Source organism: Schistocerca piceifrons, unplaced genomic scaffold (assembly GCF_021461385.2).
Source record: "Schistocerca piceifrons isolate TAMUIC-IGC-003096 unplaced genomic scaffold, iqSchPice1.1 HiC_scaffold_833, whole genome shotgun sequence".
In the NCBI taxonomy this organism is placed as follows: Eukaryota; Metazoa; Arthropoda; class Insecta; order Orthoptera; family Acrididae; genus Schistocerca; species Schistocerca piceifrons.
Genome location: NW_025729095.1, coordinates 156,626 through 183,428, shown reverse-complemented (window position 1 = coordinate 183,428; position 26,803 = coordinate 156,626). Strand labels below are relative to the sequence as shown.

The following is a 26,803-nucleotide window of genomic DNA, read 5'->3' as shown; positions in this document are numbered from 1 at the left end:
CCGTCTGTCCCTCAGGTGGGTGTGCGACTTTTGAATAATAAGAGGCGTCGCCCACACGATGGAAATAGTACGGATGAGGATCTCCCTGAGATGCCCCAGTCCGAGCGACCGGCATCCTCCGAGCCACTGTGTACTGTAGCTGCTCCCTGCCCTCCTGAGGTAGCGGTTCCGGTGGCGGCTGCTGGCGCCCCTCCGGCCTCCGACGCAGCTTCTCTCGAGTCGGGTCGTCGGTCGGGCCTGTTGGCGCCGTCTTCCGAACCGACTTCGATGTCACAACAAGTGGAGCCGCGACAACTTCCTGCTTCGCTGCCCCATACCTCTGCCAGCGGAGCTGCTCCGCTTCCTTCCAACTCTGCGGCCTCGGACCTTCCTGCTCACGTTTCGCCTCCGTGCAGTCCATGTTTGCCGGAAGCTAGTGCAGGTGTTGACCATTCCGTTTTGTCGGATGTTTCCCCCGCGACCCCGGATCCCGCATGTGGACCGGCGCGGGTGGTGTCGGATACAGAACTTGACCCTCCTACGTCACCGGCGGCTGAAGTTTCCTTGCCCGTCAGCCGACGCAAGTTACGCGTTCAGCCGAACGTTAATGCTGTTCGTAAAAAACCGAAACGTAAGGGATCCGCGGAACGGGGTAGCAGTCCCCCTCCCTCGGATGCCTCCGTCACCCCTGCTATGGACTGTGACGCTGGTGCGTCGGTGTAGGTGATTTGTTTTCTCGCTTTTCTCTCTATGGTTCAAGCATACACCTTTCTTACCTTAAATGTTAACCGTATTGAGTCCGACGTTCGCATTGCCTCTTTGCGGCAGTTTATTTACGACGCCTGTGCGGACGTAGTGTTTTTGCAGGAAGTGTTGTTTTCTGATCTCTCTCTACCTGGATTTCAAACTGTTTTTAATGTCGCGCCGGAATATTCAACAGGCACTGCTCTTTTCTTTCGAGAGGGCATTCCTATTACTGACATTGAATTCCTTGACTCTGGCCGTGGGATTGGTTGTCGTCTTTTTGATCTCCGCCTCGTTGTTTTGTATGCCCCCTCTGGTTCGGGTCACACTGTGGCTCGATCGCGCTTTTATAAAGAAGAGCTTATTTATCTTTTGCGCCAGAGTCCTCGGAGTCTCCTGCTCGGAGGCGATTTTAATTGTGTTTTACGCCCTGCAGACCAGTCCCCCAATTTTAATTATTGCCGTGATCTACATGACTTAGTTCGTACGATGCATCTGCGTGATGTTTGGGAACACAAATATCCAACCCTGGTGAAATATACGTTTTTTACCGCGTCCTCATGCAGTAGACTCGACAGATTCTATTTATCTGATTTTTTATGTGATAAACTTCTTTCTGTCGATGTTATTCCTACTAGTTTTTCTGACCATTGTGCTTTTACTGCAACTGTAAATCTTAGTCGCCAACCTGCAAAACTTTATCGTTCCCAGTGGATGTTAAATGTTTCCCACCTTGCCGACAGTGCTATGGATGATGTTATAAGTGGCGTGTGGGAGCGATGTCTTCGCTCTGTCCCGCGATACCCTTCCTTGCTGGTTTGGTGGACTGCGTTTGCCAAGCCCAAGATTCGTCAGACTTTGATTTTCTACTGTGCTGCTAGGACGCGTGATTTTAAGAACACGTATGAATATTACTACTCTGTCCTGCGTGAACTATATGACGCGGCGGGTACCTCTCCACTGCGGATCCATGATGTTCGTCGTATTAAAGCCAAGCTCTTGAGCCTTAAACGACGACAGATGGATGGTCTGCGAGTTAAGTCGAAACCTCACTCTCTTGTTGAAGGTGAACTGACATCCTTGTACCACCTGCTACGGCATCAGACTCGTCGTCGTCGCTCCTTCATCTCTTCTCTTACGGTGGATGATGGGCGACAGCTTAGTGCACAGGAGGAAATGGTTCGTGCTCTTCATCAGTATTACACTAGTCTCTATTCTGCCGATGATTCTGGTGAGTCTCTTTCGGATGATGTCTTTGGGGATCTAACTGCGACGATCGCGCCTGACGCGAACGGCGAATTTCTCCGGGAGTTCCAGGTAGATGATGTTTTCGATTTTATTGCTCGCTCTCCGTCCAGTAAATCGCCGGGTCCAGACGGCCTGCCTAAAGAATTTTATCTCCGTTTTTGGCCTCTTTTGGGTGGCATTTTTACGCAGATTTTAAATGAGATTGTCAGAGGGATGGATGTGCCTGCCGATTTTAAAGTAGGGAAAATTGTTTTAATTCCGAAGTCCTCTGGTCGTTTATCTGCTGCCAATCTTCGTCCGCTCACATTGCTGAATTTTGACTATAAGACAGCTGCTAGAGCGCTCAATAGCCGGCTGTCTTCTCTGCTTCGGGGTGTGATTGGTGCACATCAATGTTGTTTTCATGATAGATCTATTCTGACACCAGTAGCCGAATATCGGGATGTTGTCTCGGTTGCGGCGGTTACAAACGTACATTGTGCCTTTGCCTTCCTTGATTTTTATAAGGCTTTTGATCACGTCAGTCATGTGTTTTTAGATCGTGTTTTAGGTACAATAGGTTTTAACGCTTCATCACGTGGTGTTCTTGGCAATTTGTACAGGGGAATAACAGCTCGGGTGTCAGTCAATGGGCAGCTGACGCCGCCCATTGCTATCCGCCGCGGAGTGCCTCAGGGTAGTCCGCTCTCTATGTCTTTATTCGTTTTGTCCCTGGAACCGCTGCTTCGGACTATTGCTCTCAAGCTTCAGGGTATGTCCCTCTCTGGTGGGAAGCTCTCGGTTAAGGCATATGCGGATGATGTCGTTGTTCTCCTCCGTCAACGAGATGATATCCCGTTGTTGAAAGGGGCAGTTGATGCATACTGTCGTGTCTCTGGAGCGCGTCTCAATCAGGGTAAATGTAAGTTCCTTGATATTCGAGGATTTCGCGATGCTGACGTCCCTTGGGCCACTTTTGTCGATCGCCATACGTCCTTGGGGATTATCATTGATCGGTGTCCTCTAAAAATGGCGGCTCTCAATTGGAAATCTGTCACCGAGAAGATACAGGGGGCTCTGATGGTCCATGAGCAGCGCTCTGCTACCATTTTGCAAAAAGTCAGAATTTTAGACACCTACGTCCTATGTAAAGCTTATTATGTTGCTCAGCTGTTCCCACTTCCCATGATGGTGGCGAAAAGGTTGCGCCAATTGTCTAGCAGGTTTATATGGAAGGGCCATCTATTCAAGTTACGTTACGAGGTAATGACGAAACCGCGTCTCTCCGGAGGCTTGGGCCTCTCTGACATTACTCGCAAGGCGTCTGCTTTGTACGTCCGCCGAACGACTCTAATTGTTACGCAAGAAGTGACTTCAATTACATCCAGGCTTTTTACTGTTGTGCGTCCGGCGAGCCTTGCTCCACCTGTCGATGTCGGACGCCTCAATTTTAAGTTGAAACACATTCGGGAATTTTACATTGCGGTGAGTTACCTCGGTGACGTCTTCTTGCGGCGACCGGTGCCAACGACCAAGGGCTTGATTGCCCGCTGGGAGGGGCTGGCCGGTCCCAATCCAATAGAACTGGCGTCTCCATCTGTGTCCTGGAGGAACGTCTGGAAGAACGTTAGTCTGCCGATCCACTCTATGGCCGTGGCGTCCACGTGGTATAGGGTCATAAATAATTTGGTTCCCACCAATGTACGACTGCACCGTATTGGTCTTTCTGACACGGACACCTGTACTCGGTGTGGTCTCCTGGATACCCTTGAACATCGATTCACCTGCTGTGGGCACCTTGCTAATTGGCGTTGGCTCAGGAAACAACTTGCTTTTGTCACTAGGTCTGCTGAAGCCGCTTATACTATTGACATCATCGTCCGGCCCGATTCTTCCTTTTTTCCGCGGACGAAGCTCCATACCGTCATGTGGTTGATTGGCCATTTCGTACATTTTGTCAACAGTTGTCATGAAGAGGATGGACACCTAGCGTTTCGGCAGTACATGCTTACTGCTTACTGGCAGCGCTTGCGATTGCCAGGCCTCCGAGATGATTTTGCCAATATGCTTAGCCTGACATTTGAAAGAGAGGGTGTTGGCTAAGGTCACCTGTGTGAGCCATTTTCTTTTATACTATTTCTGAATTTGCCGCCTTTATGTATGTTTCTTCTCTACACCAGGACTGAAGTTTTCGTGTTTTAACCTTTATTTCAGTAAGCAGTCTACATTATATAGTCATGTTTTAGGATTTTAATTTCAGTACTGTACTTCTTTTGAAGTGGCTAAAAAAAAAAAAAAAAAAAAAAAAAGTGGTTAAGGCGTCTGACTAGAAATCAGATTCCCTCTGGGAGCGTAGGTTCGAGTCCTACCGACTGCGTTTCTTTTTTGTGTCAAGAGGTGAAGAACATCTCCAACGGAACCGTGAAATGAGCGAATACGTGGGAAACACTGCATTCGAGACGCTTGTAAATTTTACAATTGTCCAGTGAGTGTCGACAAAACACGTTGCTCCTCTGCTGTAACATATGAGACGTACAAACTGCTGCAATTTGACTTTACATCGTGTGTCAGCTTTCTTCGATAGTCTGTTACGAGCCTAGCGTGATGAGTTTATAGACAGCAGTCAGACGACGTTTAAATAGTAACAGCTCCACGCAACGATTACCCAAAAGTAAGGGACATGAGGCAATGTGTCAGTATGTGTAGTGGGAGGGGTGAACACATAATGTGAGCCCGGATAGCTCAGTCGGTAGAGCATTAGGCTTTTAATCTAAGGGTCCAGGGTTCAAGTCCCTGTTCGGGCGGAAATTTTAATACTTTGGTAGCCGCACGTCTAGTAGCGGTGTAAGCACTACGGAAAAGAATGCAGCTAAAAAAAAAGAAAAAGTAAAAAAAAAAAAAAAAAAAAAAAAAAAAGATGGTAGAGCGCTCGCTTTGCATGCGAGAGGTACTGGGATCGATACCCAGCGCCTCCAGAATTTTTAACACACCAACATGCGCACACTGCCATGCAAGTGGAATAATTCACAGCCAGAAAATGTGTCAAGGCAGATACGAGCCAACGATTAGCAGCCACAATTGGCAAACGTGCTGTAATTCGCACGAAGCACCCTCCTCCCACCACTACACTTAATTTAGAAACAGTACAAGTGTTCCCATAAGATTCTCAAACCTATGTCGCAAAGATCAGCCTTGCGCCGAATTCACAAAAATCCCACTGCACATTCCAATTCTTTACGTGCAGTCGGCTGCTACTGGTGTTGCTAGTTGTGACTGCTGATGACAGATGCCGTAGCAATCAATTCATGGAGTGAGTTGTATGTTTTGCGATACTCTGTCTCTGACAAGCAAGCAGAGGTGACATAGGCGCGAACACAGGAGGCTTGCAGCCCCTCGCTGCCTGCAGACACCGAACAGCCACACTAGGAGGGCGGCCTAAGTCGTAGGCGAAATGTGCTCATTCGCTTGTGTGCGACGTCAAGCCCTAAATAAGGCTGTCACTAGCGTGAGCGTTGCGTGAGCGTCGTGTAAAGTCGGAAAAGTCGTCTGCGTGGGTGAGTGCCATGTTTGGGGAGCGTTTCGTAGTTTGCGCAGTGCAATGGAGACGCGGAAAGTTGTTGTGGCCCAGTCTTTTGCAGTTGGACGACAAGAGTGGTACACAGTAGTAAAGTGCGAGGCAGTGAGTTGGCATGAACAGTCGAGTGCACAATGGGTCTTCAGATGTGCTTGTTACCTCAGGTGCTGTGTGATTGTCGACATGGAGTGAAAACGGACCAACTTGTGACTGTCCCTTCAATTTAAGACGTTAAAAACGGACGGAATTTGCAGTCGTAATACCAGAGCATCGAAACTACTTGGAACTCTTGCGTATATGAACGTGTCCGCGCCTTTGTACTCTGGTCCCTTCACCCCTGCAAACCAACCAACCATCGTGTCCGTGCACATAAGAGTAGCAAAGAACGGAGAACAGCGCAGCTTGGTTGTGCTTGGGGGCGTAGCTCAGTTGGTAGAGCGTTCGCTTTGCATGTGAAAGGTCCCGGGTTCAAGCCCCGGCGCCTCCATGTTTTGTGGTCAGTGCGTGGTAAGTGTTGGTCGCGGCGAGCCTAAAGGCACGCAAGATGTTGCAAAGCCAGCGTCACAGACTCGTATACTGACGTAAGGAGAGCAAAACGTAAATGTGAGGACCGGCTGTTGTCGAGGTGTCATCGAGTGCAAATCTGCCTTAGGTATAACGGCCTAACCTCAATGAAGTCTAGAGAGTGGACAACACGTTCGTCTACCTCAGAGCGTTGGCCGAACGCTATTTTCGACGTCGTGCGTGCCACTTTGATTTTGGCCAACTACGATTCGATACAGAATGCAGGAAACCTGAAAGACACCCTCACGGACACATTGAGAGTAGTGTTTGTCAGCGGAATAATGGGAGTGCAAGGGTCTGTGCCATTGATATGGCTGTATGATAGCGCAGTTCGTCAGCAGGGGGCGTAGCTCAGATGGTAGAGCGCTCGCTTTGCATGCGAGAGGTACTGGGATCGATACCCAGCGCCTCCAGAATTTTTAACACACCAACATGCGCACACTGCCATGCAAGTGGAATAATTCACAGCCAGAAAATGTGTCAAGGCAGATACGAGCCAACGATTAGCAGCCACAATTGGCAAACGTGCTGTAATTCGCACGAAGCACCCTCCTCCCACCACTACACTTAATTTAGAAACAGTACAAGTGTTCCCATAAGATTCTCAAACCTATGTCGCAAAGATCAGCCTTGCGCCGAATTCACAAAAATCCCACTGCACATTCCAATTCTTTACGTGCAGTCGGCTGCTACTGGTGTTGCTAGTTGTGACTGCTGATGACAGATGCCGTAGCAATCAATTCATGGAGTGAGTTGTATGTTTTGCGATACTCTGTCTCTGACAAGCAAGCAGAGGTGACATAGGCGCGAACACAGGAGGCTTGCAGCCCCTCGCTGCCTGCAGACACCGAACAGCCACACTAGGAGGGCGGCCTAAGTCGTAGGCGAAATGTGCTCATTCGCTTGTGTGCGACGTCAAGCCCTAAATAAGGCTGTCACTAGCGTGAGCGTTGCGTGAGCGTCGTGTAAAGTCGGAAAAGTCGTCTGCGTGGGTGAGTGCCATGTTTGGGGAGCGTTTCGTAGTTTGCGCAGTGCAATGGAGACGCGGAAAGTTGTTGTGGCCCAGTCTTTTGCAGTTGGACGACAAGAGTGGTACACAGTAGTAAAGTGCGAGGCAGTGAGTTGGCATGAACAGTCGAGTGCACAATGGGTCTTCAGATGTGCTTGTTACCTCAGGTGCTGTGTGATTGTCGACATGGAGTGAAAACGGACCAACTTGTGACTGTCCCTTCAATTTAAGACGTTAAAAACGGACGGAATTTGCAGTCGTAATACCAGAGCATCGAAACTACTTGGAACTCTTGCGTATATGAACGTGTCCGCGCCTTTGTACTCTGGTCCCTTCACCCCTGCAAACCAACCAACCATCGTGTCCGTGCACATAAGAGTAGCAAAGAACGGAGAACAGCGCAGCTTGGTTGTGCTTGGGGGCGTAGCTCAGTTGGTAGAGCGTTCGCTTTGCATGTGAAAGGTCCCGGGTTCAAGCCCCGGCGCCTCCATGTTTTGTGGTCAGTGCGTGGTAAGTGTTGGTCGCGGCGAGCCTAAAGGCACGCAAGATGTTGCAAAGCCAGCGTCACAGACTCGTATACTGACGTAAGGAGAGCAAAACGTAAATGTGAGGACCGGCTGTTGTCGAGGTGTCATCGAGTGCAAATCTGCCTTAGGTATAACGGCCTAACCTCAATGAAGTCTAGAGAGTGGACAACACGTTCGTCTACCTCAGAGCGTTGGCCGAACGCTATTTTCGACGTCGTGCGTGCCACTTTGATTTTGGCCAACTACGATTCGATACAGAATGCAGGAAACCTGAAAGACACCCTCACGGACACATTGAGAGTAGTGTTTGTCAGCGGAATAATGGGAGTGCAAGGGTCTGTGCCATTGATATGGCTGTATGATAGCGCAGTTCGTCAGCAGGGGGCGTAGCTCAGATGGTAGAGCGCTCGCTTTGCATGCGAGAGGTACTGGGATCGATACCCAGCGCCTCCAGAATTTTTAACACACCAACATGCGCACACTGCCATGCAAGTGGAATAATTCACAGCCAGAAAATGTGTCAAGGCAGATACGAGCCAACGATTAGCAGCCACAATTGGCAAACGTGCTGTAATTCGCACGAAGCACCCTCCTCCCACCACTACACTTAATTTAGAAACAGTACAAGTGTTCCCATAAGATTCTCAAACCTATGTCGCAAAGATCAGCCTTGCGCCGAATTCACAAAAATCCCACTGCACATTCCAATTCTTTACGTGCAGTCGGCTGCTACTGGTGTTGCTAGTTGTGACTGCTGATGACAGATGCCGTAGCAATCAATTCATGGAGTGAGTTGTATGTTTTGCGATACTCTGTCTCTGACAAGCAAGTAGAGGTGACATAGGCGCGAACACAGGAGGCTTGCAGCCCCTCGCTGCCTGCAGACACCGAACAGCCACACTAGGAGGGCGGCCTAAGTCGTAGGCGAAATGTGCTCATTCGCTTGTGTGCGACGTCAAGCCCTAAATAAGGCTGTCACTAGCGTGAGCGTTGCGTGAGCGTCGTGTAAAGTCGGAAAAGTCGTCTGCGTGGGTGAGTGCCATGTTTGGGGAGCGTTTCGTAGTTTGCGCAGTGCAATGGAGACGCGGAAAGTTGTTGTGGCCCAGTCTTTTGCAGTTGGACGACAAGAGTGGTACACAGTAGTAAAGTGCGAGGCAGTGAGTTGGCATGAACAGTCGAGTGCACAATGGGTCTTCAGATGTGCTTGTTACCTCAGGTGCTGTGTGATTGTCGACATGGAGTGAAAACGGACCAACTTGTGACTGTCCCTTCAATTTAAGACGTTAAAAACGGACGGAATTTGCAGTCGTAATACCAGAGCATCGAAACTACTTGGAACTCTTGCGTATATGGACGTGTCCGCGCCTTTGTACTCTGGTCCCTTCACCCCTGCAAACCAACCAACCATCGTGTCCGTGCACATAAGAGTAGCAAAGAACGGAGAACAGCGCAGCTTGGTTGTGCTTGGGGGCGTAGCTCAGTTGGTAGAGCGTTCGCTTTGCATGTGAAAGGTCCCGGGTTCAAGCCCTGGCGCCTCCATGTTTTGTGGTCAGTGCGTGGTAAGTGTTGGTCGCGGCGAGCCTAAAGGCACGCAAGATGTTGCAAAGCCAGCGTCACAGACTCGTATACTGACGTAAGGAGAGCAAAACGTAAATGTGAGGACCGGCTGTTGTCGAGGTGTCATCGAGTGCAAATCTGCCTTAGGTATAACGGCCTAACCTCAATGAAGTCTAGAGAGTGGACAACACGTTCGTCTACCTCAGAGCGTTGGCCGAACGCTATTTTCGACGTCGTGCGTGCCACTTTGATTTTGGCCAACTACGATTCGATACAGAATGCAGGAAACCTGAAAGACACCCTCACGGACACATTGAGAGTAGTGTTTGTCAGCGGAATAATGGGAGTGCAAGGGTCTGTGCCATTGATATGGCTGTATGATAGCGCAGTTCGTCAGCAGGGGGCGTAGCTCAGATGGTAGAGCGCTCGCTTTGCATGCGAGAGGTACTGGGATCGATACCCAGCGCCTCCAGAATTTTTAACACACCAACATGCGCACACTGCCATGCAAGTGGAATAATTCACAGCCAGAAAATGTGTCAAGGCAGATACGAGCCAACGATTAGCAGCCACAATTGGCAAACGTGCTGTAATTCGCACGAAGCACCCTCCTCCCACCACTACACTTAATTTAGAAACAGTACAAGTGTTCCCATAAGATTCTCAAACCTATGTCGCAAAGATCAGCCTTGCGCCGAATTCACAAAAATCCCACTGCACATTCCAATTCTTTACGTGCAGTCGGCTGCTACTGGTGTTGCTAGTTGTGACTGCTGATGACAGATGCCGTAGCAATCAATTCATGGAGTGAGTTGTATGTTTTGCGATACTCTGTCTCTGACAAGCAAGTAGAGGTGACATAGGCGCGAACACAGGAGGCTTGCAGCCCCTCGCTGCCTGCAGACACCGAACAGCCACACTAGGAGGGCGGCCTAAGTCGTAGGCGAAATGTGCTCATTCGCTTGTGTGCGACGTCAAGCCCTAAATAAGGCTGTCACTAGCGTGAGCGTTGCGTGAGCGTCGTGTAAAGTCGGAAAAGTCGTCTGCGTGGGTGAGTGCCATGTTTGGGGAGCGTTTCGTAGTTTGCGCAGTGCAATGGAGACGCGGAAAGTTGTTGTGGCCCAGTCTTTTGCAGTTGGACGACAAGAGTGATACACAGTAGTAAAGTGCGAGGCAGTGAGTTGGCATGAACAGTCGAGTGCACAATGGGTCTTCAGATGTGCTTGTTACCTCAGGTGCTGTGTGATTGTCGACATGGAGTGAAAACGGACCAACTTGTGACTGTCCCTTCAATTTAAGACGTTAAAAACGGACGGAATTTGCAGTCGTAATACCAGAGCATCGAAACTACTTGGAACTCTTGCGTATATGAACGTGTCCGCGCCTTTGTACTCTGGTCCCTTCACCCCTGCAAACCAACCAACCATCGTGTCCGTGCACATAAGAGTAGCAAAGAACGGAGAACAGCGCAGCTTGGTTGTGCTTGGGGGCGTAGCTCAGTTGGTAGAGCGTTCGCTTTGCATGTGAAAGGTCCCGGGTTCAAGCCCCGGCGCCTCCATGTTTTGTGGTCAGTGCGTGGTAAGTGTTGGTCGCGGCGAGCCTAAAGGCACGCAAGATGTTGCAAAGCCAGCGTCACAGACTCGTATACTGACGTAAGGAGAGCAAAACGTAAATGTGAGGACCGGCTGTTGTCGAGGTGTCATCGAGTGCAAATCTGCCTTAGGTATAACGGCCTAACCTCAATGAAGTCTAGAGAGTGGACAACACGTTCGTCTACCTCAGAGCGTTGGCCGAACGCTATTTTCGACGTCGTGCGTGCCACTTTGATTTTGGCCAACTACGATTCGATACAGAATGCAGGAAACCTGAAAGACACCCTCACGGACACATTGAGAGTAGTGTTTGTCAGCGGAATAATGGGAGTGCAAGGGTCTGTGCCATTGATATGGCTGTATGATAGCGCAGTTCGTCAGCAGGGGGCGTAGCTCAGATGGTAGAGCGCTCGCTTTGCATGCGAGAGGTACTGGGATCGATACCCAGCGCCTCCAGAATTTTTAACACACCAACATGCGCACACTGCCATGCAAGTGGAATAATTCACAGCCAGAAAATGTGTCAAGGCAGATACGAGCCAACGATTAGCAGCCACAATTGGCAAACGTGCTGTAATTCGCACGAAGCACCCTCCTCCCACCACTACACTTAATTTAGAAACAGTACAAGTGTTCCCATAAGATTCTCAAACCTATGTCGCAAAGATCAGCCTTGCGCCGAATTCACAAAAATCCCACTGCACATTCCAATTCTTTACGTGCAGTCGGCTGCTACTGGTGTTGCTAGTTGTGACTGCTGATGACAGATGCCGTAGCAATCAATTCATGGAGTGAGTTGTATGTTTTGCGATACTCTGTCTCTGACAAGCAAGTAGAGGTGACATAGGCGCGAACACAGGAGGCTTGCAGCCCCTCGCTGCCTGCAGACACCGAACAGCCACACTAGGAGGGCGGCCTAAGTCGTAGGCGAAATGTGCTCATTCGCTTGTGTGCGACGTCAAGCCCTAAATAAGGCTGTCACTAGCGTGAGCGTTGCGTGAGCGTCGTGTAAAGTCGGAAAAGTCGTCTGCGTGGGTGAGTGCCATGTTTGGGGAGCGTTTCGTAGTTTGCGCAGTGCAATGGAGACGCGGAAAGTTGTTGTGGCCCAGTCTTTTGCAGTTGGACGACAAGAGTGGTACACAGTAGTAAAGTGCGAGGCAGTGAGTTGGCATGAACAGTCGAGTGCACAATGGGTCTTCAGATGTGCTTGTTACCTCAGGTGCTGTGTGATTGTCGACATGGAGTGAAAACGGACCAACTTGTGACTGTCCCTTCAATTTAAGACGTTAAAAACGGACGGAATTTGCAGTCGTAATACCAGAGCATCGAAACTACTTGGAACTCTTGCGTATATGGACGTGTCCGCGCCTTTGTACTCTGGTCCCTTCACCCCTGCAAACCAACCAACCATCGTGTCCGTGCACATAAGAGTAGCAAAGAACGGAGAACAGCGCAGCTTGGTTGTGCTTGGGGGCGTAGCTCAGTTGGTAGAGCGTTCGCTTTGCATGTGAAAGGTCCCGGGTTCAAGCCCTGGCGCCTCCATGTTTTGTGGTCAGTGCGTGGTAAGTGTTGGTCGCGGCGAGCCTAAAGGCACGCAAGATGTTGCAAAGCCAGCGTCACAGACTCGTATACTGACGTAAGGAGAGCAAAACGTAAATGTGAGGACCGGCTGTTGTCGAGGTGTCATCGAGTGCAAATCTGCCTTAGGTATAACGGCCTAACCTCAATGAAGTCTAGAGAGTGGACAACACGTTCGTCTACCTCAGAGCGTTGGCCGAACGCTATTTTCGACGTCGTGCGTGCCACTTTGATTTTGGCCAACTACGATTCGATACAGAATGCAGGAAACCTGAAAGACACCCTCACGGACACATTGAGAGTAGTGTTTGTCAGCGGAATAATGGGAGTGCAAGGGTCTGTGCCATTGATATGGCTGTATGATAGCGCAGTTCGTCAGCAGGGGGCGTAGCTCAGATGGTAGAGCGCTCGCTTTGCATGCGAGAGGTACTGGGATCGATACCCAGCGCCTCCAGAATTTTTAACACACCAACATGCGCACACTGCCATGCAAGTGGAATAATTCACAGCCAGAAAATGTGTCAAGGCAGATACGAGCCAACGATTAGCAGCCACAATTGGCAAACGTGCTGTAATTCGCACGAAGCACCCTCCTCCCACCACTACACTTAATTTAGAAACAGTACAAGTGTTCCCATAAGATTCTCAAACCTATGTCGCAAAGATCAGCCTTGCGCCGAATTCACAAAAATCCCACTGCACATTCCAATTCTTTACGTGCAGTCGGCTGCTACTGGTGTTGCTAGTTGTGACTGCTGATGACAGATGCCGTAGCAATCAATTCATGGAGTGAGTTGTATGTTTTGCGATACTCTGTCTCTGACAAGCAAGTAGAGGTGACATAGGCGCGAACACAGGAGGCTTGCAGCCCCTCGCTGCCTGCAGACACCGAACAGCCACACTAGGAGGGCGGCCTAAGTCGTAGGCGAAATGTGCTCATTCGCTTGTGTGCGACGTCAAGCCCTAAATAAGGCTGTCACTAGCGTGAGCGTTGCGTGAGCGTCGTGTAAAGTCGGAAAAGTCGTCTGCGTGGGTGAGTGCCATGTTTGGGGAGCGTTTCGTAGTTTGCGCAGTGCAATGGAGACGCGGAAAGTTGTTGTGGCCCAGTCTTTTGCAGTTGGACGACAAGAGTGATACACAGTAGTAAAGTGCGAGGCAGTGAGTTGGCATGAACAGTCGAGTGCACAATGGGTCTTCAGATGTGCTTGTTACCTCAGGTGCTGTGTGATTGTCGACATGGAGTGAAAACGGACCAACTTGTGACTGTCCCTTCAATTTAAGACGTTAAAAACGGACGGAATTTGCAGTCGTAATACCAGAGCATCGAAACTACTTGGAACTCTTGCGTATATGAACGTGTCCGCGCCTTTGTACTCTGGTCCCTTCACCCCTGCAAACCAACCAACCATCGTGTCCGTGCACATAAGAGTAGCAAAGAACGGAGAACAGCGCAGCTTGGTTGTGCTTGGGGGCGTAGCTCAGTTGGTAGAGCGTTCGCTTTGCATGTGAAAGGTCCCGGGTTCAAGCCCCGGCGCCTCCATGTTTTGTGGTCAGTGCGTGGTAAGTGTTGGTCGCGGCGAGCCTAAAGGCACGCAAGATGTTGCAAAGCCAGCGTCACAGACTCGTATACTGACGTAAGGAGAGCAAAACGTAAATGTGAGGACCGGCTGTTGTCGAGGTGTCATCGAGTGCAAATCTGCCTTAGGTATAACGGCCTAACCTCAATGAAGTCTAGAGAGTGGACAACACGTTCGTCTACCTCAGAGCGTTGGCCGAACGCTATTTTCGACGTCGTGCGTGCCACTTTGATTTTGGCCAACTACGATTCGATACAGAATGCAGGAAACCTGAAAGACACCCTCACGGACACATTGAGAGTAGTGTTTGTCAGCGGAATAATGGGAGTGCAAGGGTCTGTGCCATTGATATGGCTGTATGATAGCGCAGTTCGTCAGCAGGGGGCGTAGCTCAGATGGTAGAGCGCTCGCTTTGCATGCGAGAGGTACTGGGATCGATACCCAGCGCCTCCAGAATTTTTAACACACCAACATGCGCACACTGCCATGCAAGTGGAATAATTCACAGCCAGAAAATGTGTCAAGGCAGATACGAGCCAACGATTAGCAGCCACAATTGGCAAACGTGCTGTAATTCGCACGAAGCACCCTCCTCCCACCACTACACTTAATTTAGAAACAGTACAAGTGTTCCCATAAGATTCTCAAACCTATGTCGCAAAGATCAGCCTTGCGCCGAATTCACAAAAATCCCACTGCACATTCCAATTCTTTACGTGCAGTCGGCTGCTACTGGTGTTGCTAGTTGTGACTGCTGATGACAGATGCCGTAGCAATCAATTCATGGAGTGAGTTGTATGTTTTGCGATACTCTGTCTCTGACAAGCAAGTAGAGGTGACATAGGCGCGAACACAGGAGGCTTGCAGCCCCTCGCTGCCTGCAGACACCGAACAGCCACACTAGGAGGGCGGCCTAAGTCGTAGGCGAAATGTGCTCATTCGCTTGTGTGCGACGTCAAGCCCTAAATAAGGCTGTCACTAGCGTGAGCGTTGCGTGAGCGTCGTGTAAAGTCGGAAAAGTCGTCTGCGTGGGTGAGTGCCATGTTTGGGGAGCGTTTCGTAGTTTGCGCAGTGCAATGGAGACGCGGAAAGTTGTTGTGGTCCAGTCTTTTGCAGTTGGACGACAAGAGTGGTACACAGTAGTAAAGTGCGAGGCAGTGAGTTGGCATGAACAGTCGAGTGCACAATGGATCTTCAGATGTGCTTGTTACCTCAGGTGCTGTGTGATTGTCGACATGGAGTGAAAACGGACCAACTTGTGACTGTCCCTTCAATTTAAGACGTTAAAAACGGACGGAATTTGCAGTCGTAATACCAGAGCATCGAAACTACTTGGAACTCTTGCGTATATGAACGTGTCCGCGCCTTTGTACTCTGGTCCCTTCACCCCTGCAAACCAACCAACCATCGTGTCCGTGCACATAAGAGTAGCAAAGAACGGAGAACAGCGCAGCTTGGTTGTGCTTGGGGGCGTAGCTCAGTTGGTAGAGCGTTCGCTTTGCATGTGAAAGGTCCCGGGTTCAAGCCCCGGCGCCTCCATGTTTTGTGGTCAGTGCGTGGTAAGTGTTGGTCGCGGCGAGCCTAAAGGCACGCAAGATGTTGCAAAGCCAGCGTCACAGACTCGTATACTGACGTAAGGAGAGCAAAACGTAAATGTGAGGACCGGCTGTTGTCGAGGTGTCATCGAGTGCAAATCTGCCTTAGGTATAACGGCCTAACCTCAATGAAGTCTAGAGAGTGGACAACACGTTCGTCTACCTCAGAGCGTTGGCCGAACGCTATTTTCGACGTCGTGCGTGCCACTTTGATTTTGGCCAACTACGATTCGATACAGAATGCAGGAAACCTGAAAGACACCCTCACGGACACATTGAGAGTAGTGTTTGTCAGCGGAATAATGGGAGTGCAAGGGTCTGTGCCATTGATATGGCTGTATGATAGCGCAGTTCGTCAGCAGGGGGCGTAGCTCAGATGGTAGAGCGCTCGCTTTGCATGCGAGAGGTACTGGGATCGATACCCAGCGCCTCCAGAATTTTTAACACACCAACATGCGCACACTGCCATGCAAGTGGAATAATTCACAGCCAGAAAATGTGTCAAGGCAGATACGAGCCAACGATTAGCAGCCACAATTGGCAAACGTGCTGTAATTCGCACGAAGCACCCTCCTCCCACCACTACACTTAATTTAGAAACAGTACAAGTGTTCCCATAAGATTCTCAAACCTATGTCGCAAAGATCAGCCTTGCGCCGAATTCACAAAAATCCCACTGCACATTCCAATTCTTTACGTGCAGTCGGCTGCTACTGGTGTTGCTAGTTGTGACTGCTGATGACAGATGCCGTAGCAATCAATTCATGGAGTGAGTTGTATGTTTTGCGATACTCTGTCTCTGACAAGCAAGCAGAGGTGACATAGGCGCGAACACAGGAGGCTTGCAGCCCCTCGCTGCCTGCAGACACCGAACAGCCACACTAGGAGGGCGGCCTAAGTCGTAGGCGAAATGTGCTCATTCGCTTGTGTGCGACGTCAAGCCCTAAATAAGGCTGTCACTAGCGTGAGCGTTGCGTGAGCGTCGTGTAAAGTCGGAAAAGTCGTCTGCGTGGGTGAGTGCCATGTTTGGGGAGCGTTTCGTAGTTTGCGCAGTGCAATGGAGACGCGGAAAGTTGTTGTGGCCCAGTCTTTTGCAGTTGGACGACAAGAGTGGTACACAGTAGTAAAGTGCGAGGCAGTGAGTTGGCATGAACAGTCGAGTGCACAATGGGTCTTCAGATGTGCTTGTTACCTCAGGTGCTGTGTGATTGTCGACATGGAGTGAAAACGGACCAACTTGTGACTGTCCCTTCAATTTAAGACGTTAAAAACGGACGGAATTTGCAGTCGTAATACCAGAGCATCGAAACTACTTGGAACTCTTGCGTATATGAACGTGTCCGCGCCTTTGTACTCTGGTCCCTTCACCCCTGCAAACCAACCAACCATCGTGTCCGTGCACATAAGAGTAGCAAAGAACGGAGAACAGCGCAGCTTGGTTGTGCTTGGGGGCGTAGCTCAGTTGGTAGAGCGTTCGCTTTGCATGTGAAAGGTCCCGGGTTCAAGCCCCGGCGCCTCCATGTTTTGTGGTCAGTGCGTGGTAAGTGTTGGTCGCGGCGAGCCTAAAGGCACGCAAGATGTTGCAAAGCCAGCGTCACAGACTCGTATACTGACGTAAGGAGAGCAAAACGTAAATGTGAGGACCGGCTGTTGTCGAGGTGTCATCGAGTGCAAATCTGCCTTAGGTATAACGGCCTAACCTCAATGAAGTCTAGAGAGTGGACAACACGTTCGTCTACCTCAGAGCGTTGGCCGAACGCTATTTTCGACGTCGTGCGTGCCACTTTGATTTTGGCCAACTACGATTCGATACAGAATGCAGGAAACCTGAAAGACACCCTCACGGACACATTGAGAGTAGTGTTTGTCAGCGGAATAATGGGAGTGCAAGGGTCTGTGCCATTGATATGGCTGTATGATAGCGCAGTTCGTCAGCAGGGGGCGTAGCTCAGATGGTAGAGCGCTCGCTTTGCATGCGAGAGGTACTGGGATCGATACCCAGCGCCTCCAGAATTTTTAACACACCAACATGCGCACACTGCCATGCAAGTGGAATAATTCACAGCCAGAAAATGTGTCAAGGCAGATACGAGCCAACGATTAGCAGCCACAATTGGCAAACGTGCTGTAATTCGCACGAAGCACCCTCCTCCCACCACTACACTTAATTTAGAAACAGTACAAGTGTTCCCATAAGATTCTCAAACCTATGTCGCAAAGATCAGCCTTGCGCCGAATTCACAAAAATCCCACTGCACATTCCAATTCTTTACGTGCAGTCGGCTGCTACTGGTGTTGCTAGTTGTGACTGCTGATGACAGATGCCGTAGCAATCAATTCATGGAGTGAGTTGTATGTTTTGCGATACTCTGTCTCTGACAAGCAAGCAGAGGTGACATAGGCGCGAACACAGGAGGCTTGCAGCCCCTCGCTGCCTGCAGACACCGAACAGCCACACTAGGAGGGCGGCCTAAGTCGTAGGCGAAATGTGCTCATTCGCTTGTGTGCGACGTCAAGCCCTAAATAAGGCTGTCACTAGCGTGAGCGTTGCGTGAGCGTCGTGTAAAGTCGGAAAAGTCGTCTGCGTGGGTGAGTGCCATGTTTGGGGAGCGTTTCGTAGTTTGCGCAGTGCAATGGAGACGCGGAAAGTTGTTGTGGCCCAGTCTTTTGCAGTTGGACGACAAGAGTGGTACACAGTAGTAAAGTGCGAGGCAGTGAGTTGGCATGAACAGTCGAGTGCACAATGGGTCTTCAGATGTGCTTGTTACCTCAGGTGCTGTGTGATTGTCGACATGGAGTGAAAACGGACCAACTTGTGACTGTCCCTTCAATTTAAGACGTTAAAAACGGACGGAATTTGCAGTCGTAATACCAGAGCATCGAAACTACTTGGAACTCTTGCGTATATGAACGTGTCCGCGCCTTTGTACTCTGGTCCCTTCACCCCTGCAAACCAACCAACCATCGTGTCCGTGCACATAAGAGTAGCAAAGAACGGAGAACAGCGCAGCTTGGTTGTGCTTGGGGGCGTAGCTCAGTTGGTAGAGCGTTCGCTTTGCATGTGAAAGGTCCCGGGTTCAAGCCCCGGCGCCTCCATGTTTTGTGGTCAGTGCGTGGTAAGTGTTGGTCGCGGCGAGCCTAAAGGCACGCAAGATGTTGCAAAGCCAGCGTCACAGACTCGTATACTGACGTAAGGAGAGCAAAACGTAAATGTGAGGACCGGCTGTTGTCGAGGTGTCATCGAGTGCAAATCTGCCTTAGGTATAACGGCCTAACCTCAATGAAGTCTAGAGAGTGGACAACACGTTCGTCTACCTCAGAGCGTTGGCCGAACGCTATTTTCGACGTCGTGCGTGCCACTTTGATTTTGGCCAACTACGATTCGATACAGAATGCAGGAAACCTGAAAGACACCCTCACGGACACATTGAGAGTAGTGTTTGTCAGCGGAATAATGGGAGTGCAAGGGTCTGTGCCATTGATATGGCTGTATGATAGCGCAGTTCGTCAGCAGGGGGCGTAGCTCAGATGGTAGAGCGCTCGCTTTGCATGCGAGAGGTACTGGGATCGATACCCAGCGCCTCCAGAATTTTTAACACACCAACATGCGCACACTGCCATGCAAGTGGAATAATTCACAGCCAGAAAATGTGTCAAGGCAGATACGAGCCAACGATTAGCAGCCACAATTGGCAAACGTGCTGTAATTCGCACGAAGCACCCTCCTCCCACCACTACACTTAATTTAGAAACAGTACAAGTGTTCCCATAAGATTCTCAAACCTATGTCGCAAAGATCAGCCTTGCGCCGAATTCACAAAAATCCCACTGCACATTCCAATTCTTTACGTGCAGTCGGCTGCTACTGGTGTTGCTAGTTGTGACTGCTGATGACAGATGCCGTAGCAATCAATTCATGGAGTGAGTTGTATGTTTTGCGATACTCTGTCTCTGACAAGCAAGCAGAGGTGACATAGGCGCGAACACAGGAGGCTTGCAGCCCCTCGCTGCCTGCAGACACCGAACAGCCACACTAGGAGGGCGGCCTAAGTCGTAGGCGAAATGTGCTCATTCGCTTGTGTGCGACGTCAAGCCCTAAATAAGGCTGTCACTAGCGTGAGCGTTGCGTGAGCGTCGTGTAAAGTCGGAAAAGTCGTCTGCGTGGGTGAGTGCCATGTTTGGGGAGCGTTTCGTAGTTTGCGCAGTGCAATGGAGACGCGGAAAGTTGTTGTGGCCCAGTCTTTTGCAGTTGGACGACAAGAGTGGTACACAGTAGTAAAGTGCGAGGCAGTGAGTTGGCATGAACAGTCGAGTGCACAATGGGTCTTCAGATGTGCTTGTTACCTCAGGTGCTGTGTGATTGTCGACATGGAGTGAAAACGGACCAACTTGTGACTGTCCCTTCAATTTAAGACGTTAAAAACGGACGGAATTTGCAGTCGTAATACCAGAGCATCGAAACTACTTGGAACTCTTGCGTATATGAACGTGTCCGCGCCTTTGTACTCTGGTCCCTTCACCCCTGCAAACCAACCAACCATCGTGTCCGTGCACATAAGAGTAGCAAAGAACGGAGAACAGCGCAGCTTGGTTGTGCTTGGGGGCGTAGCTCAGTTGGTAGAGCGTTCGCTTTGCATGTGAAAGGTCCCGGGTTCAAGCCCCGGCGCCTCCATGTTTTGTGGTCAGTGCGTGGTAAGTGTTGGTCGCGGCGAGCCTAAAGGCACGCAAGATGTTGCAAAGCCAGCGTCACAGACTCGTATACTGACGTAAGGAGAGCAAAACGTAAATGTGAGGACCGGCTGTTGTCGAGGTGTCATCGAGTGCAAATCTGCCTTAGGTATAACGGCCTAACCTCAATGAAGTCTAGAGAGTGGACAACACGTTCGTCTACCTCAGAGCGTTGGCCGAACGCTATTTTCGACGTCGTGCGTGCCACTTTGATTTTGGCCAACTACGATTCGATACAGAATGCAGGAAACCTGAAAGACACCCTCACGGACACATTGAGAGTAGTGTTTGTCAGCGGAATAATGGGAGTGCAAGGGTCTGTGCCATTGATATGGCTGTATGATAGCGCAGTTCGTCAGCAGGGGGCGTAGCTCAGATGGTAGAGCGCTCGCTTTGCATGCGAGAGGTACTGGGATCGATACCCAGCGCCTCCAGAATTTTTAACACACCAACATGCGCACACTGCCATGCAAGTGGAATAATTCACAGCCAGAAAATGTGTCAAGGCAGATACGAGCCAACGATTAGCAGCCACAATTGGCAAACGTGCTGTAATTCGCACGAAGCACCCTCCTCCCACCACTACACTTAATTTAGAAACAGTACAAGTGTTCCCATAAGATTCTCAAACCTATGTCGCAAAGATCAGCCTTGCGCCGAATTCACAAAAATCCCACTGCACATTCCAATTCTTTACGTGCAGTCGGCTGCTACTGGTGTTGCTAGTTGTGACTGCTGATGACAGATGGCGTAGCAATCAATTCATGGAGTGAGTTGTATGTTTTGCGATACTCTGTCTCTGACAAGCAAGCAGAGGTGACATAGGCGCGAACACAGGAGGCTTGCAGCCCCTCGCTGCCTGCAGACACCGAACAGCCACACTAGGAGGGCGGCCTAAGTCGTAGGCGAAATGTGCTCATTCGCTTGTGTGCGACGTCAAGCCCTAAATAAGGCTGTCACTAGCGTGAGCGTTGCGTGAGCGTCGTGTAAAGTCGGAAAAGTCGTCTGCGTGGGTGAGTGCCATGTTTGGGGAGCGTTTCGTAGTTTGCGCAGTGCAATGGAGACGCGGAAAGTTGTTGTGGCCCAGTCTTTTGCAGTTGGACGACAAGAGTGGTACACAGTAGTAAAGTGCGAGGCAGTGAGTTGGCATGAACAGTCGAGTGCACAATGGGTCTTCAGATGTGCTTGTTACCTCAGGTGCTGTGTGATTGTCGACATGGAGTGAAAACGGACCAACTTGTGACTGTCCCTTCAATTTAAGACGTTAAAAACGGACGGAATTTGCAGTCGTAATACCAGAGCATCGAAACTACTTGGAACTCTTGCGTATATGAACGTGTCCGCGCCTTTGTACTCTGGTCCCTTCACCCCTGCAAACCAACCAACCATCGTGTCCGTGCACATAAGAGTAGCAAAGAACGGAGAACAGCGCAGCTTGGTTGTGCTTGGGGGCGTAGCTCAGTTGGTAGAGCGTTCGCTTTGCATGTGAAAGGTCCCGGGTTCAAGCCCCGGCGCCTCCATGTTTTGTGGTCAGTGCGTGGTAAGTGTTGGTCGCGGCGAGCCTAAAGGCACGCAAGATGTTGCAAAGCCAGCGTCACAGACTCGTATACTGACGTAAGGAGAGCAAAACGTAAATGTGAGGACCGGCTGTTGTCGAGGTGTCATCGAGTGCAAATCTGCCTTAGGTATAACGGCCTAACCTCAATGAAGTCTAGAGAGTGGACAACACGTTCGTCTACCTCAGAGCGTTGGCCGAACGCTATTTTCGACGTCGTGCGTGCCACTTTGATTTTGGCCAACTACGATTCGATACAGAATGCAGGAAACCTGAAAGACACCCTCACGGACACATTGAGAGTAGTGTTTGTCAGCGGAATAATGGGAGTGCAAGGGTCTGTGCCATTGATATGGCTGTATGATAGCGCAGTTCGTCAGCAGGGGGCGTAGCTCAGATGGTAGAGCGCTCGCTTTGCATGCGAGAGGTACTGGGATCGATACCCAGCGCCTCCAGAATTTTTAACACACCAACATGCGCACACTGCCATGCAAGTGGAATAATTCACAGCCAGAAAATGTGTCAAGGCAGATACGAGCCAACGATTAGCAGCCACAATTGGCAAACGTGCTGTAATTCGCACGAAGCACCCTCCTCCCACCACTACACTTAATTTAGAAACAGTACAAGTGTTCCCATAAGATTCTCAAACCTATGTCGCAAAGATCAGCCTTGCGCCGAATTCACAAAAATCCCACTGCACATTCCAATTCTTTACGTGCAGTCGGCTGCTACTGGTGTTGCTAGTTGTGACTGCTGATGACAGATGGCGTAGCAATCAATTCATGGAGTGAGTTGTATGTTTTGCGATACTCTGTCTCTGACAAGCAAGCAGAGGTGACATAGGCGCGAACACAGGAGGCTTGCAGCCCCTCGCTGCCTGCAGACACCGAACAGCCACACTAGGAGGGCGGCCTAAGTCGTAGGCGAAATGTGCTCATTCGCTTGTGTGCGACGTCAAGCCCTAAATAAGGCTGTCACTAGCGTGAGCGTTGCGTGAGCGTCGTGTAAAGTCGGAAAAGTCGTCTGCGTGGGTGAGTGCCATGTTTGGGGAGCGTTTCGTAGTTTGCGCAGTGCAATGGAGACGCGGAAAGTTGTTGTGGCCCAGTCTTTTGCAGTTGGACGACAAGAGTGGTACACAGTAGTAAAGTGCGAGGCAGTGAGTTGGCATGAACAGTCGAGTGCACAATGGGTCTTCAGATGTGCTTGTTACCTCAGGTGCTGTGTGATTGTCGACATGGAGTGAAAACGGACCAACTTGTGACTGTCCCTTCAATTTAAGACGTTAAAAACGGACGGAATTTGCAGTCGTAATACCAGAGCATCGAAACTACTTGGAACTCTTGCGTATATGAACGTGTCCGCGCCTTTGTACTCTGGTCCCTTCACCCCTGCAAACCAACCAACCATCGTGTCCGTGCACATAAGAGTAGCAAAGAACGGAGAACAGCGCAGCTTGGTTGTGCTTGGGGGCGTAGCTCAGTTGGTAGAGCGTTCGCTTTGCATGTGAAAGGTCCCGGGTTCAAGCCCCGGCGCCTCCATGTTTTGTGGTCAGTGCGTGGTAAGTGTTGGTCGCGGCGAGCCTAAAGGCACGCAAGATGTTGCAAAGCCAGCGTCACAGACTCGTATACTGACGTAAGGAGAGCAAAACGTAAATGTGAGGACCGGCTGTTGTCGAGGTGTCATCGAGTGCAAATCTGCCTTAGGTATAACGGCCTAACCTCAATGAAGTCTAGAGAGTGGACAACACGTTCGTCTACCTCAGAGCGTTGGCCGAACGCTATTTTCGACGTCGTGCGTGCCACTTTGATTTTGGCCAACTACGATTCGATACAGAATGCAGGAAACCTGAAAGACACCCTCACGGACACATTGAGAGTAGTGTTTGTCAGCGGAATAATGGGAGTGCAAGGGTCTGTGCCATTGATATGGCTGTATGATAGCGCAGTTCGTCAGCAGGGGGCGTAGCTCAGATGGTAGAGCGCTCGCTTTGCATGCGAGAGGTACTGGGATCGATACCCAGCGCCTCCAGAATTTTTAACACACCAACATGCGCACACTGCCATGCAAGTGGAATAATTCACAGCCAGAAAATGTGTCAAGGCAGATACGAGCCAACGATTAGCAGCCACAATTGGCAAACGTGCTGTAATTCGCACGAAGCACCCTCCTCCCACCACTACACTTAATTTAGAAACAGTACAAGTGTTCCCATAAGATTCTCAAACCTATGTCGCAAAGATCAGCCTTGCGCCGAATTCACAAAAATCCCACTGCACATTCCAATTCTTTACGTGCAGTCGGCTGCTACTGGTGTTGCTAGTTGTGACTGCTGATGACAGATGCCGTAGCAATCAATTCATGGAGTGAGTTGTATGTTTTGCGATACTCTGTCTCTGACAAGCAAGCAGAGGTGACATAGGCGCGAACACAGGAGGCTTGCAGCCCCTCGCTGCCTGCAGACACCGAACAGCCACACTAGGAGGGCGGCCTAAGTCGTAGGCGAAATGTGCTCATTCGCTTGTGTGCGACGTCAAGCCCTAAATAAGGCTGTCACTAGCGTGAGCGTTGCGTGAGCGTCGTGTAAAGTCGGAAAAGTCGTCTGCGTGGGTGAGTGCCATGTTTGGGGAGCGTTTCGTAGTTTGCGCAGTGCAATGGAGACGCGGAAAGTTGTTGTGGCCCAGTCTTTTGCAGTTGGACGACAAGAGTGGTACACAGTAGTAAAGTGCGAGGCAGTGAGTTGGCATGAACAGTCGAGTGCACAATGGGTCTTCAGATGTGCTTGTTACCTCAGGTGCTGTGTGATTGTCGACATGGAGTGAAAACGGACCAACTTGTGACTGTCCCTTCAATTTAAGACGTTAAAAACGGACGGAATTTGCAGTCGTAATACCAGAGCATCGAAACTACTTGGAACTCTTGCGTATATGAACGTGTCCGCGCCTTTGTACTCTGGTCCCTTCACCCCTGCAAACCAACCAACCATCGTGTCCGTGCACATAAGAGTAGCAAAGAACGGAGAACAGCGCAGCTTGGTTGTGCTTGGGGGCGTAGCTCAGTTGGTAGAGCGTTCGCTTTGCATGTGAAAGGTCCCGGGTTCAAGCCCCGGCGCCTCCATGTTTTGTGGTCAGTGCGTGGTAAGTGTTGGTCGCGGCGAGCCTAAAGGCACGCAAGATGTTGCAAAGCCAGCGTCACAGACTCGTATACTGACGTAAGGAGAGCAAAACGTAAATGTGAGGACCGGCTGTTGTCGAGGTGTCATCGAGTGCAAATCTGCCTTAGGTATAACGGCCTAACCTCAATGAAGTCTAGAGAGTGGACAACACGTTCGTCTACCTCAGAGCGTTGGCCGAACGCTATTTTCGACGTCGTGCGTGCCACTTTGATTTTGGCCAACTACGATTCGATACAGAATGCAGGAAACCTGAAAGACACCCTCACGGACACATTGAGAGTAGTGTTTGTCAGCGGAATAATGGGAGTGCAAGGGTCTGTGCCATTGATATGGCTGTATGATAGCGCAGTTCGTCAGCAGGGGGCGTAGCTCAGATGGTAGAGCGCTCGCTTTGCATGCGAGAGGTACTGGGATCGATACCCAGCGCCTCCAGAATTTTTAACACACCAACATGCGCACACTGCCATGCAAGTGGAATAATTCACAGCCAGAAAATGTGTCAAGGCAGATACGAGCCAACGATTAGCAGCCACAATTGGCAAACGTGCTGTAATTCGCACGAAGCACCCTCCTCCCACCACTACACTTAATTTAGAAACAGTACAAGTGTTCCCATAAGATTCTCAAACCTATGTCGCAAAGATCAGCCTTGCGCCGAATTCACAAAAATCCCACTGCACATTCCAATTCTTTACGTGCAGTCGGCTGCTACTGGTGTTGCTAGTTGTGACTGCTGATGACAGATGCCGTAGCAATCAATTCATGGAGTGAGTTGTATGTTTTGCGATACTCTGTCTCTGACAAGCAAGCAGAGGTGACATAGGCGCGAACACAGGAGGCTTGCAGCCCCTCGCTGCCTGCAGACACCGAACAGCCACACTAGGAGGGCGGCCTAAGTCGTAGGCGAAATGTGCTCATTCGCTTGTGTGCGACGTCAAGCCCTAAATAAGGCTGTCACTAGCGTGAGCGTTGCGTGAGCGTCGTGTAAAGTCGGAAAAGTCGTCTGCGTGGGTGAGTGCCATGTTTGGGGAGCGTTTCGTAGTTTGCGCAGTGCAATGGAGACGCGGAAAGTTGTTGTGGCCCAGTCTTTTGCAGTTGGACGACAAGAGTGGTACACAGTAGTAAAGTGCGAGGCAGTGAGTTGGCATGAACAGTCGAGTGCACAATGGGTCTTCAGATGTGCTTGTTACCTCAGGTGCTGTGTGATTGTCGACATGGAGTGAAAACGGACCAACTTGTGACTGTCCCTTCAATTTAAGACGTTAAAAACGGACGGAATTTGCAGTCGTAATACCAGAGCATCGAAACTACTTGGAACTCTTGCGTATATGAACGTGTCCGCGCCTTTGTACTCTGGTCCCTTCACCCCTGCAAACCAACCAACCATCGTGTCCGTGCACATAAGAGTAGCAAAGAACGGAGAACAGCGCAGCTTGGTTGTGCTTGGGGGCGTAGCTCAGTTGGTAGAGCGTTCGCTTTGCATGTGAAAGGTCCCGGGTTCAAGCCCCGGCGCCTCCATGTTTTGTGGTCAGTGCGTGGTAAGTGTTGGTCGCGGCGAGCCTAAAGGCACGCAAGATGTTGCAAAGCCAGCGTCACAGACTCGTATACTGACGTAAGGAGAGCAAAACGTAAATGTGAGGACCGGCTGTTGTCGAGGTGTCATCGAGTGCAAATCTGCCTTAGGTATAACGGCCTAACCTCAATGAAGTCTAGAGAGTGGACAACACGTTCGTCTACCTCAGAGCGTTGGCCGAACGCTATTTTCGACGTCGTGCGTGCCACTTTGATTTTGGCCAACTACGATTCGATACAGAATGCAGGA

At 50.3% G+C, this 26,803-nt stretch overlaps 28 non-coding genes across 28 annotated transcripts; all 28 read left to right on the top strand.

The window, feature by feature from the left end:
* Window positions 1–4,681: 4,681 nt before the first annotated feature.
* Trnak-uuu lies at window positions 4,682–4,754 on the top strand. The gene has a single exon. It is a non-coding gene; the product is annotated as a tRNA-Lys (tRNA).
* A 1,184-nt stretch (window positions 4,755–5,938) lies between these two features.
* Window positions 5,939–6,011, top strand: Trnaa-ugc. The gene has a single exon. It is a non-coding gene; the product is annotated as a tRNA-Ala (tRNA).
* Window positions 6,012–6,428: 417 nt separating this feature from the next.
* Trnaa-ugc lies at window positions 6,429–6,501 on the top strand. Its single transcript has one exon. It is a non-coding gene; the product is annotated as a tRNA-Ala (tRNA).
* Window positions 6,502–7,514: 1,013 nt separating this feature from the next.
* On the top strand, window positions 7,515–7,587 carry Trnaa-ugc. The gene has a single exon. It is a non-coding gene; the product is annotated as a tRNA-Ala (tRNA).
* A 417-nt stretch (window positions 7,588–8,004) lies between these two features.
* Trnaa-ugc lies at window positions 8,005–8,077 on the top strand. The gene has a single exon. It is a non-coding gene; the product is annotated as a tRNA-Ala (tRNA).
* A 1,013-nt stretch (window positions 8,078–9,090) lies between these two features.
* On the top strand, window positions 9,091–9,163 carry Trnaa-ugc. The gene has a single exon. It is a non-coding gene; the product is annotated as a tRNA-Ala (tRNA).
* Window positions 9,164–9,580: 417 nt separating this feature from the next.
* Trnaa-ugc lies at window positions 9,581–9,653 on the top strand. Its single transcript has one exon. It is a non-coding gene; the product is annotated as a tRNA-Ala (tRNA).
* A 1,013-nt stretch (window positions 9,654–10,666) lies between these two features.
* Trnaa-ugc lies at window positions 10,667–10,739 on the top strand. Its single transcript has one exon. It is a non-coding gene; the product is annotated as a tRNA-Ala (tRNA).
* Window positions 10,740–11,156: 417 nt separating this feature from the next.
* Window positions 11,157–11,229, top strand: Trnaa-ugc. Its single transcript has one exon. It is a non-coding gene; the product is annotated as a tRNA-Ala (tRNA).
* Window positions 11,230–12,242: 1,013 nt separating this feature from the next.
* Trnaa-ugc lies at window positions 12,243–12,315 on the top strand. Its single transcript has one exon. It is a non-coding gene; the product is annotated as a tRNA-Ala (tRNA).
* A 417-nt stretch (window positions 12,316–12,732) lies between these two features.
* Window positions 12,733–12,805, top strand: Trnaa-ugc. The gene has a single exon. It is a non-coding gene; the product is annotated as a tRNA-Ala (tRNA).
* A 1,013-nt stretch (window positions 12,806–13,818) lies between these two features.
* Window positions 13,819–13,891, top strand: Trnaa-ugc. The gene has a single exon. It is a non-coding gene; the product is annotated as a tRNA-Ala (tRNA).
* A 417-nt stretch (window positions 13,892–14,308) lies between these two features.
* Trnaa-ugc lies at window positions 14,309–14,381 on the top strand. Its single transcript has one exon. It is a non-coding gene; the product is annotated as a tRNA-Ala (tRNA).
* Window positions 14,382–15,394: 1,013 nt separating this feature from the next.
* On the top strand, window positions 15,395–15,467 carry Trnaa-ugc. The gene has a single exon. It is a non-coding gene; the product is annotated as a tRNA-Ala (tRNA).
* Window positions 15,468–15,884: 417 nt separating this feature from the next.
* On the top strand, window positions 15,885–15,957 carry Trnaa-ugc. Its single transcript has one exon. It is a non-coding gene; the product is annotated as a tRNA-Ala (tRNA).
* A 1,013-nt stretch (window positions 15,958–16,970) lies between these two features.
* On the top strand, window positions 16,971–17,043 carry Trnaa-ugc. The gene has a single exon. It is a non-coding gene; the product is annotated as a tRNA-Ala (tRNA).
* Window positions 17,044–17,460: 417 nt separating this feature from the next.
* Trnaa-ugc lies at window positions 17,461–17,533 on the top strand. The gene has a single exon. It is a non-coding gene; the product is annotated as a tRNA-Ala (tRNA).
* A 1,013-nt stretch (window positions 17,534–18,546) lies between these two features.
* Trnaa-ugc lies at window positions 18,547–18,619 on the top strand. The gene has a single exon. It is a non-coding gene; the product is annotated as a tRNA-Ala (tRNA).
* Window positions 18,620–19,036: 417 nt separating this feature from the next.
* Window positions 19,037–19,109, top strand: Trnaa-ugc. Its single transcript has one exon. It is a non-coding gene; the product is annotated as a tRNA-Ala (tRNA).
* A 1,013-nt stretch (window positions 19,110–20,122) lies between these two features.
* On the top strand, window positions 20,123–20,195 carry Trnaa-ugc. The gene has a single exon. It is a non-coding gene; the product is annotated as a tRNA-Ala (tRNA).
* A 417-nt stretch (window positions 20,196–20,612) lies between these two features.
* Trnaa-ugc lies at window positions 20,613–20,685 on the top strand. Its single transcript has one exon. It is a non-coding gene; the product is annotated as a tRNA-Ala (tRNA).
* Window positions 20,686–21,698: 1,013 nt separating this feature from the next.
* Trnaa-ugc lies at window positions 21,699–21,771 on the top strand. The gene has a single exon. It is a non-coding gene; the product is annotated as a tRNA-Ala (tRNA).
* Window positions 21,772–22,188: 417 nt separating this feature from the next.
* Trnaa-ugc lies at window positions 22,189–22,261 on the top strand. The gene has a single exon. It is a non-coding gene; the product is annotated as a tRNA-Ala (tRNA).
* Window positions 22,262–23,274: 1,013 nt separating this feature from the next.
* Trnaa-ugc lies at window positions 23,275–23,347 on the top strand. Its single transcript has one exon. It is a non-coding gene; the product is annotated as a tRNA-Ala (tRNA).
* Window positions 23,348–23,764: 417 nt separating this feature from the next.
* Window positions 23,765–23,837, top strand: Trnaa-ugc. Its single transcript has one exon. It is a non-coding gene; the product is annotated as a tRNA-Ala (tRNA).
* A 1,013-nt stretch (window positions 23,838–24,850) lies between these two features.
* Trnaa-ugc lies at window positions 24,851–24,923 on the top strand. The gene has a single exon. It is a non-coding gene; the product is annotated as a tRNA-Ala (tRNA).
* A 417-nt stretch (window positions 24,924–25,340) lies between these two features.
* Trnaa-ugc lies at window positions 25,341–25,413 on the top strand. The gene has a single exon. It is a non-coding gene; the product is annotated as a tRNA-Ala (tRNA).
* A 1,013-nt stretch (window positions 25,414–26,426) lies between these two features.
* Trnaa-ugc lies at window positions 26,427–26,499 on the top strand. The gene has a single exon. It is a non-coding gene; the product is annotated as a tRNA-Ala (tRNA).
* Window positions 26,500–26,803: the final 304 nt, after the last annotated feature.